Source organism: Amblyomma americanum, chromosome 1 (assembly GCF_052857255.1).
Source record: "Amblyomma americanum isolate KBUSLIRL-KWMA chromosome 1, ASM5285725v1, whole genome shotgun sequence".
In the NCBI taxonomy this organism is placed as follows: domain Eukaryota; kingdom Metazoa; phylum Arthropoda; class Arachnida; order Ixodida; family Ixodidae; genus Amblyomma; species Amblyomma americanum.
The window spans coordinates 85,758,424-85,769,584 of NC_135497.1; the positions used below are offsets into that span (position 1 = coordinate 85,758,424).

The following is an 11,161-nucleotide window of genomic DNA, read 5'->3' on the forward strand; positions in this document are numbered from 1 at the left end:
ATATCCTTTTCCTTTCACCGAGTGCCGAATCAGAATTTCGTTCTTGATGTGGTATAATAGCACAGGAAATTTGAATTGGGTGCTGTAGGCACTGCAATACATGGTCAGGGCCAATTGCGTTTGCACCGAGGGAGGTTCCTGCGCACGTCTTGCACTTATAGTTTGATGTAGAAAAAAGTGCCAGATTTTTCGCGCTGCAGAGCTTAAGGAAACAACTTTTACTTGGTTATCAAAGCTGATATAGCACCGTCTTGCCCGTGGCTTCGAACTTACCATTGGCACTAATTGCCAGACTTTGCTTATTTAAAAAATTGGTAAAACTAGTTAATCATCTAGATGAGTAGGTCAATTTTATTAACTGATATCCGCGACAGCTGACAGAATGTTTCTGAAAAAAATTTCTTGCTGTTTCAAACTCCCTATTGAGATTTTTTAAGGAGATCACTCAAGCACCCAGTATGTTTTATTGACGGCTATACTTTAATATTGTGGGAATTATATATATGGCAATTATATAGGCAGTTTTATTCGGTATTGTTTATATCTTGCTTCCCATCTTTTAAGGCGAAAGCCTTTAATGGTTCATGACTCACCAAGGTGTCCGTGAGCAGGACGTGTCCGACCCACCTGTCAATCATAGTAGAAGACTAAAAAAAATGTGGAAGCAGTTGCGCACCGCCGCGATCAATCGAGATAAGTCTGCTGGCATCGCAAAGAAAGTGATAAAGCCGTGTGGCTGATGAGCGTGTGACGTCAATGCGTGGCGCCACCATCGTTCAAGAGGAGCGCTCCCCAGGCAGTCTTGCCAGACACCTTGTGAACGCCGATCAGGAAGGATGCCGGCTAAACGCTCTTTGCAGTCTTTAATCAAAATCTTAACCACACGTCAGCGAAACAACCAGCAACACCGCGCTAAAGGCTTTCGCCTCGCTGCACTTTAGGTCAACAAAGTGCCCCCATGAATTTTTTTACAATTTTACATCGACTGTTGTGTTCAGAGGGTCCGACACCCCTTCCCCTTTGCTGTCCTGTGGATGGGAACCTCTTCCTGTGATGTTTCTATCGTATTTGTTTGTCATATGTGGGTCTGTGCTTTCAAAGATAAAATGTGGCTGTGTGAAGGTCATTCAGAGTACGTGCGCAGAAGAGCGTGTTTGGTGCGTTCGTGTCATGGCAGAAGCCATTGTGCTGGGCGGGGCGACTTCGAGTTCGGTTCTTGACAAGCTCGCCAAGTCTGGCGGGATAGCAAGGTATGTAGCAAGGTATCTGGCACTCGCCCGCAGCCCACCGACCAGACCAACTCATGGACGGCCGCTGTCATCCGCCACTTTCTGACCACCCTCAGCGCCTGTATACGCACAACGCCAGCACGTCTGACTGTGATGGGCCGATAGAGTATCATGAAGGGTACCCAGGCTCTGGCTTCCTGTGGGTCAAGGCCACCCAATAGATAGCCCTTCCCTTCTTCCCCCCACCTCTCCCACACACTGCATTAAATGGAAACACCCTAACTTATTATGAGCCCCCCCGTCCCTATACCATCACCGCTCCGCGCCACCCGTGCTGCATCCGTATCTCTCCCACGCTGTCGTGCTATAGAGCAGCGCAGCTCGGGCATGAACAAGTAACGTTTGCCCTCCAAGTGGCCACCGCCTGGTGCCACAAGTGATATTGCACATGCATGGCGGCAGTGCGCCATGCATGAGGGAAGTTCATGTGCAATCATTTTATTATTGAAATAAACACGTCACCTGCCCACTTGGGCGCTTTCCGTGGACAGAACAGCCAGCGCATGCAGGTACCACAGGCGAAATTTACCGGCTTTATTAGTTGGCTTGAGTTTCAGGCATTACATGCTGGATGTGTCCAAGTAGCTGTTGCTAGGTAAAATGAGTAAGATCAGCAAAATTTTTGCTACCAGAGCTTTGCTCGAGGTCAGCTACGCCCATGACAACCGGTAGACTGACGTCGCCCATCTATCAGATAGAGTAATAACCACAGCGAGGTCCCTGCTTGATTTACAGTAGTGCCTTGCTAACCCTCTCTTTCCATAGCTGTTCACGTAGTACTGTCTCAGAATCTTGTGTTGCATATTGAAGTTTGTGACTGTGATTGCGGTTACACAATGTGTAGAATAGGCGTCGTTTCATTGTCTTTGTTTTTTTTTCATTCCCTGCTATTTATTTGTTTGTTTATTTCAAATATCCTCATGGTCCTGCGGACATTATTGATGTGAGTGGAACAATAGGTACAATAATACAGATGACAAGAAATGGGAATACGTTCACGGGTTACAGCACTACATACGGCTCACTGCGCTGAGCATTACACATTTCAGCAATTGTGCACCTGCATGGAAAGCTAGAAGAAAAAAAAAAGAGAAAAGAGAACAAAAACAGAAAACCAACAAGACAAACTACAAATCAGCAACACAGAATCCATGTGGCACTACGAACCGAAGGGCACACATATCATGAGCAAGAAAAGCAGGCACTTAATCGTTGAGTTAGCTCTTCAGGGCTAATCTTATAACATTCAGCGTTAGCTTCACTGCCGCTTTGAGTTTGGATTTGTAGTGCGTGTTGCATGCCGGACTTGATTTATGTAAAAGGTTTTCAGTTCTTGCTGAATTCTGTTTCCTTCTGCGAAAAGTAGCTAGCAGTCGATGTTACTGTCAAGCGGGAACCTCCTCGCACATTTTCATGTAAACAAATAAAAAAAACCTTAAAACCAGAAAGCAATACAACAGAAAATTGGAGGGGACACTTTAGCTCCGCCTTATGTGCATGACGCGAGAGCGTAAAGAGTTGATTCCCATAAATGCAGAAGCTCATTCTCTACTTTAAATTCGTAGATCCCATGCAGTACTCATACCCCTCCCGACGCAGTGGTGCAGCGGTTAAGCGATGCACCACTACCCTGCGATGGCAGGTGCTATCAGCGGCCCAGACTGCTCTCACCGAGCAGCCAATCAGTAATTTAACTGCCACGGTGGGCAGTTTGCTCACTATCATGTGGGCACGTTGTGATGACGCCACACGGCCACGTGACCTAGGTGGCCCACCTGCCTACTAGGTTGCTCTCTGAGGACCACCTGTCACAGCCATGCCCGTGATTTTCCGCTCACAACGCCGACACCGGATTTTCTAGTGAACGGGGCCATTAACGCTATCGCGTTAAAACAATCTAAGAAAGGGCTTGGATTGCTAAAAGCGCAGTGCTGTACAAAAACTGCACAGGCCACTTGGCATGCAGCTGGAAAAGTCGTCGGGCCGTGTGGTGGGGCTTCTGCAGAACTCGTGGCCTTCTCGCTGTCTAAAGCCTCCAGAGTTTTAAGAGCGCATCGGGAGGCGCTCGACGCTTTTCGTAATGATTTCGTCCACTGTAGGTTGTAACTTCTGAAAAGTGCAGTCCATCTGCGAGCTCTGTGCGGTTTGGCTGAGATTATCCACCGTAGCAGCTTCTGAGGGGGCTTCAAGTACTTTTTCAAGAAGCTTGTCTTTCCCGTTATTCGTTTCTTTATTCCTTTGCCTCATTCGACCAATTTTACCTCCGGCTCTTGAACTGCAGCACGGGCCGCTCATGCAGCTGCAACAGTTTCGTATCAAAACCGAGTGTTCTCTTTGGTTGTGCAGGGAGGCGGGAAAATTTGCTTTAACCGCGCAGCTCAAAAGAAGGGATGAAAGCTGCTACGTTTTGAGGAAATTTTACCCATTCATTGTGTCCACGGGTAGCTTCACACGAACTCTAGGAATCCGCAGAACTGCCTGTGCGAACGCCAGTTCTCACTTCCTCACGACATGGACGCATTTGTTGAATGTTTCGGGCATCACGGAAGGAAGGATCGGTGAACTGGCGCCTTTGGACCGTCAGCATGTGGCTATCTCTCATGAACGGATCTGGAAGGCGACAGGAAGTCGCCTACATCGCTTCCGAATGAGCAGCTCGCTGAGGACTGCATGTTGGCAGGATAGCGGAAACCTCTTGACTGCGTGGGAGGTTTTCCCGGATCTTCTCCCCTTTCTGTAGGCACTGCTGGAGAGACAAGCAAACGCAACGTGCTTGCATGACGGCATACAGAAGTGGTAAACATTGTCTTCCTTACCACTGCCAAACCATGGACACCATCAAATAGGACACAGCATGCTAAGATAGGGCCAGTTCCTCCCTAACGCTGTGCGTTCTCTCTATTGCTGAAACCCTGCTGTGGTGCAGAAGCGAGAGCTGGTCTCGGACCATAGGGATAGCAATATATAGCCAGTAGGGAATATAAAGCTAACGAACCGTCCTTGGCGGCCGTTACATCCCATCCTGTCATCTGTTCTCAGGGACGGAACCAGGCGATCTTGTTCATACGTGATGTTACGTAATACAAAGTGTTTTTTTTTCCTTCCCAAGTTGAGTAAAGAATGTACTCTACAAGAGCCGTCGAAACTAGTTCCCTCTGACGCTGCAGTGAGGGCTTCAGAGCGCCTCGCTGCTCACAGGACACGGCAAGTTATAGCTTTTTTATGCAGGGCACATAGATTCCCCTTCTTCCGAGCGCGCACCCGATCCCTCGGCCCTGGGGTGAAGGAGTGCAGTTACTCGGGTTGATCGGCTCCACGGCGCCAGCTCGCGCGGGATTTTCTCTTGGCCCGTTCCCTCCCCGCTGTCCGCGCGCGGGGCCTGAGCACGCTTGTTGCGGGGGTGGTGGCGGGGGGTGTCCTACTTCGCTTGCGGCTGAACGTCGCACGCGTCCGACACTTTTTTTGTACGGACGGGTGAACCCGCGTGCCCGACCCAGTCTGCGCCGATCGCATGCACGTACATTTCGGCACTTGCTGCGATCCTGCTAATACCCCGGGGCAAGCGCATAGCGGCAGTCGTTGTGTTTTTGTTTCCAACTCAAAGCGACGAGAAAACGACAGTCAGTCAATTGATCATCAGATTTTATCTCACCTCAGAGATGATGGAGGCGCGGACAAAAAAACCTTGGTGTATCCTCGACGTAGGGTCCGCGCCCTCGAAACCAGCTTCATTGTGAGCAGGCCTAAAATTGATTACGTACCAACAGTACTTCTTCCTTTGACATTGACTGCATCCCAAAAAGGAGGAGAAAAAAACGTATTATTTAAGTAACTCTTCGTGCGCAAAGGCAAACCATTTGTCCAGAACCTAACAGTTGTGAGTTTTGTGTGTTTATGTAGTTTAACGTCCGAAGACGACTCGGGCTATGAGGGACTCCGTAGTGGGGGGGGCTCCGGATAATTTCGATCATGTGGGGTTTTATAACGTGCACTGACATCGCATAGCACACGGGTCTCTACCACTTCACCTCCATCGAAACGCTGCCGCCGCGGCCGGGTCCGAAGCTGCGTATGGGCATTGAAGACAGAGGGGGAATGAAGAAGAGGAGGTCAAAAAGAAAGGAAGGTCGCGGTAACTGTATTTGGGACATCATCATCATCATCATCATCATCATCATCATCATCAACTGTATTTGGGTGCACACTTGAAGCGCGCCGTGAAGGAAGGAGTTCAGGTATTGATCGACAGAAATCAGCTACAGAAATGAATGGTTTGGTAAATTGGTACAGTTGGAGGTCCCACAGCGAAGCTGTCAGGGGGACCTCCTATATTAAAAATTGCCTAATACAAACACAGAAAAGAACGGGCAGAAATACAACCTATAATTATGTTACAATCCATGAACAACAACAAACATTGCAGAACAGCAATGGCAACTCAGCAAAATTAGTAAAAAACAGGAACCCAATGTAGTTACAACTTTTGTAACAAAAATGTTTTAATCCTGTGCGTGAAAAGCCCTAATGACGGAACAGCTTTAACGCATGGAGGTAGTGAATTCCAAAATGTTATTGCTGAAAACAAAAAGGCGTTCAGTTTAACTTCTATTAGTGTTAACGTTTGAAGCAGCAAATTATATCATTCGGCGAAAATCTAGTCAGGTTACTGCTTTGATGAGCACTGAAGATGAGCGAGGCTAATTTTCATATTTTAAGTGAAGTAGAGTCAATAAAGAAAAAATATTAAAATTTCGGTATAAGGGAGCAGCTGAAGAAGTGAATGGGAAAAAGGTAATTTTTTTCGAATTGCACGATTCTGTAAACGGCGGACGCTTGAGTCCGTTCTTCAGGCAGTGTGAGTGGCAATCCGAGCATTGGCACGTAGAAACAGGATGAGGTTAGTGCAGGAAACGATGGGTGTATGCACCAACGGTGAACATAGAAAAGAGCCCAGAGTAGAAGAAATTCGCTGCAGAAGTGTTCTTTGCTTGTGGTATGTGTAGCATGCGTACTTCCGCAGGAACGTATGAAGTAAGTTTGATGACTGTGCAGAAATGCAAAATAAAGCGCACGAAGAATATGTGGCTGAAAGTTTAGTTCAGTTTTTAGGCTTTAACGTCCCGAAGCGACTCTGGCTATGAGGGACGCCGCAGCGAAGGGCTCTGGAAATTTCTACCACCTGGGGTTCTTTAACTGACATCGCACAGTACACGGGCCTCTAGAATTTCGCCTCCATCGAAATTCGGGCGCGCCCCGCGTCTTTCAGGTCAGCAGCCGAGCGCCATAACCACTGAACCATTGCGGCGGCGTTATGTGGTTGCCAGTAATGACGGGTCCTGAGAAGCACCCGAGTGCCGAAAGCGATTTTTTTTTGCATAATGGCTCTTTGGGTAAGTTAGATTTCAGATGTTCTTCTAATATGATGCAAATAAATGCATATTTAGAAAGGGGGATTATGTGGTTATTCAAACAAAGTGGAATAATATTAAGAATGTGAAAGCAGAGAGGGAAACTAATGCATGGAGATGATGATCAAACCATTTTAATTGGTACTAAAATTGGTGGTTGGTCCCCATATTTGAGATTGCAGCCGCTCTTGCCCCTTTCGATGATCTCCTGCAGGACTTTCGGGCCCGAGCTGGACAGCATTTCCTCCCATCGTTCAATCGTCGGTTCTTTTATCCTTACTATTACTGCGTTGTTTTGGCAGGCCCGTACCATGTGGTATAAGTCCGCCTCTGTGCCACAGTGTGCCCATTGTGGACATGAGCATGTGTTTGCTCGTATTCTTCTGAGTTTCATTTCTTGTTCCTTGTCTAGTTCTTCACCCGGTGGCTCGTATTCCCTTCTGCCTAGCCTATAGCGTTGTGGCCTTTCTGGGTATGTGGTCAGCATGCTTGAGTAGTTGCGCTCGCCAGTGTATTGGGGTGGCCTGTGTAGGAGTGCTCAGGTCGACACCACGCACCGCATCGAAGACGTCGTGAGAAATGCGGCACGGGCGCGCAGCGCGAACGGCTACGGCAGTCGAATTTCGATGGAGGCGAAGTACAAGAGGCACGCGTACTGTGCGATGTCAGTGCACGTTAAAGAATCCCAGGTGGTCAAAATTTTCAGGCACCTTCACTACGGCGTCCCTCATAGCCTGAGTCGTTTTGAGACGTTAAACCCCCCGAAACGAAACTAAACCAGCCTCCGTCTGTCTACTGTGTTCGGGGTACTGTTTAGCCGCAGCTGCCTGCTCATTTTCTTCGTTGCGGCAACATCGTCACAAGTTGGGACGATGAAACATCGTTCTCCATTGACGTGCACCCGGCACCATCTTCCGGGGCACCTTGTGAGCTGCTGTGCACGGACGACGGCGTGTTGGCATCTTTACCGAAGCGCCACTTTTAGTACTCATAGTTAAGTACTTTTTCGGTAACTAAAAGGAAAAAAAAAATCGGGAATGACAGGAGTCCATGCACTCGGCTACTGTACAGCGTGTCTTTCACTCGCCGCGCACTAACAACACGGACTCTAGTAACGCAACAATGTGTACTTTTTCAATGAACGTTGAACAAAGGTTGTTCGCAGCATTGCGCTATTTCTCTTTTCCTTCTGAAGGAAACTCACCGCCAGCAGCTAGAAGTAATCTGCGAGCTCCAATGCGAGAGATTCAGCCACACTTCTGAACCTGCGAACAACACCAGATCCTTAAGAACGATGTAATACTGTTTGCAGCGCAAGCTCCTTACCGGATTGAGAGACGCGCCGCCGACAAGCAGCCCGCCATGGAGCCGTGTTCTCGCAACCTCTTGAATGGCATGTGAATGCCCTGTTTTGCGGAACGCGTGCTCTCCCGCTCCGCCCACCCGCGGCCGAGACGCGGCGCGAGCGAGAACAGAGGGCGCCGGCTTCCATTGTGCTCCCCCGAGAGACGACGGAGGTGTCGCGGCGCGTGTCCCGAACCGGCCTGAGCCGAGGAGGGGCCCGGAGAAGCACACACGCCGCCGTATTTTTTGGGGGGCTCTTCTCGGAGGGCGCTCTATTCGCATTCAGCTGTCAGCCGGAGCACGATCCCGCCTTCGACGAGCAACCGAGAAAGACGCATTGTTTGCCCATGAAGCGCGCAGCGAGCAGCGCTCGTCGCGCGGCAGTCGGTCCGCGCCGTCGTTGATCGTCTCGACCGGAGCGAGCGAGGGAGGGCTCCGGCCGAAGCGCGCATCGGGCTAATTGGGCGAGTAATTTGCGAAAGGGACGCCTGTGCTCGCGTGCACCTCTCGGGCGCGCGCGCGCATAATTGCGTCACTGGGCGGACAACCTTGACCGCGTTGTCTTGCCTCCCCACTCCGCCACTTGACTTTCCAGCGAGGCGCTAGCTGGCCCCGGCTCGCGGCCGATCTGTCTCTGCCGCCGCGCCGAGCGCCTCGCTCTTTGAGCGGAGAAAGCTGACGGCGAGTAGGGGGGGGGGGGGGGGGGGGGGGGGGGGGGGGGGGGGGGGGGGGGGGGGGGGGCAAGGGAGGCAGGACGGGTTCGCGTCTCCTGCAGCCTCGTACAGCCACCCAGCTGTCGGAGCGCCGCGTTTGTTCGTTCGTTCGTTCGGCGAGCGCAGTGCAGTGTTACGAGAGCGCACGCTTATCGAGCCGATTACTCCGCTCGACGTTGGCAGTCCGCTGCTGTAGGCGGTTATTATAGAACAATGTGGTCACACGTAGTATGTACGTCGGGAGCATCAATGTATACCGGCTGTTGTGGGCTTGTACCCGAAGAAACATGACTCACGAGCAATTCCTTTCTAGTGTGTGGCTACTCGGGCTGTGCGGAAGTGGACCGAGTGGCTGGTCTGATACATTCACAGATGCATTGCTGCAGTTATACTTTGCCATCGAAGTCATTCTTAAGGGAGGCCAGTCTGTGGCTTGTCTGTATGCTGCTTCGCAACGAGACTATCTTGGTGATTGTCGACCGCTCCTCTGACACACACTCATGTTTATTTGATAATGCATGTCGGCTGCACATTAACACCTGTGCTCATGCTCACTCCTGAGTGCCCACAACCTGTGCTTGCTCTCGCACATTCAGATTTCCATCTCCGAACACTGCTTGCTTAATTGAAGCCTGCTGTACAACGACTTTCACTGGAAATATCCCCGTCTTTGGAAGGTGACCGACATCGTGATTTGTTATTGTAACGCAGTGCTCATACGCTGTGGTTTTTGTCACTGTCTGATACAAACTACAGTGATGCTCTGCCCACATTCACGACCGTCTCACACTATTCCGCCGCATCAGGAGTATGGTCTATTTTAAAGCTTTTCTCCTTACCTACAAAAAAAAAAAAGCTAACCACAAGAAACGATTATAAACGCAAGAACTGTTATAATGCTGCCATGAAACGGGTTTTAGGACATGTCAAGCTGCTGTCTGCAGCTTTCTTCCTGAAACTTGCACATAGTACTTTCTATTTTATTTGTGGCAAATAAAGATGAATGACTGTGAGAGGGATAGGGTTGGGTGTGAGGAAGGAACTGGGCCGTTTATGTCAGGTCAAACGATATTTTGGGAGGGGAGGCTCCAGCCGGGCTAGCCACCCCTATAGGATGCACCTCTGCTGCATGCCTAATTGCACACATCCGTGCTCTTGAAAGACAAGGGATGTAGCACGCCTATATGCTTGGACGGCATTTGTTCAAGCCCGTCCAATGAGCAACCACTTTCTGCAGTGAGCATTATAAGCTGTATTTCTGAAAGAATCCCAGCCACAGGGTACAAAAGATTTTAGAGATATGTAATGTTCCAGCGCCGCAATTTCAGAATAAAATATTGTGTCTCCCGCTGTTCTGAAACTGGTGAAGAACATAAATACAGAGCTACATCATAATAATCTCTTTGGCGTAATCTCTTTAAATTAAAGAAGGCGTTTGACACCGCTCAGCATTTTGATTTTCCAAGTAAGACGACGCAAGATGGCATTTGCGACAGGTTATTGGATTTCTGTGTGTGTTGTGGGCGACGGCCTTAATTTTTAATTTACTTTCAGCCTCTGGAACAGCTCTACCCTCGAGTGTCCTGGATCCACTGCGCATGGATGGAAGTTGATGAAGACTACGACATCCAAAGCACAGTGCGACAGACTGACAGTTATACACTCAGGAAGTTAGGCTTAAGAAAATAAAATGGCGTAGTGGTCGAACAGACCCCTGGTTCGAAACCCAGTCTTCGAAGGACATAATGTTTAATTATTGATGTAATGATGTGTTTAGGCATTTCGGAAAGATGTATCGTAGCATTGCAAAATCATATGTGCGACATTCAGGTAATAAATAAAGGTTTCCATTTCTTAGTGTGTATGGCGTTTCTTGAGGCAAAGTGTTACAATGCTAGAAAGAAATTCGTCATTTCTGGCTATGATTTCCTTGAAAAAAGTACGCAAACTTATAATAAAACAATCGTTTTACAGGCACAAGAGAGAGATGAACGGAAAGGGCAGGGAGCAATCTTGTGCTGGAGAGAATCACACGACTTGTTAGCAGTAAGCCGAGACAGTTTTTTTTTTTTTTTGTGTAAGGTCAGCAGTTTGTGAACATTGAACGCGATCATATGACCAGAGACAAGAAGCGAAAAGCAGCTAAGATGTGAGCAAAATAATGCATATTGGACATTTAAATCAGTTTTTATTGGTAAAATATGCTTAACACGTGAAATAATTTGAAGAAACATGCAAAGCGTGATGCACATTTTGCTCACATGGGCGTCCCACGCCAACACAACACCTAAAGGCTCAAACGTATCGCCGGACTGAATGCAAGTGGCACTTATGGAAAGAGGGTGTGGAAATAATACTAGCCGTCGTTTCGGGTGGCAGATTAAAGCTTTGTATTTTTTTATTTACT

At 48.7% G+C, this 11,161-nt stretch overlaps 1 long non-coding RNA gene across 1 annotated transcript in view; it reads left to right on the forward strand.

The window, feature by feature from the left end:
- Positions 1 to 10,602, forward strand: part of LOC144113156 (uncharacterized) — a 119,081-nt gene extending 108,479 nt beyond the window's left edge. The window contains exon 2 of the long non-coding RNA XR_013310663.1: positions 10,309 to 10,602. This is a non-coding gene — a long non-coding RNA (uncharacterized LOC144113156). The remainder of the gene's footprint in view (positions 1 to 10,308) is intronic.
- Positions 10,603 to 11,161: the final 559 nt, after the last annotated feature.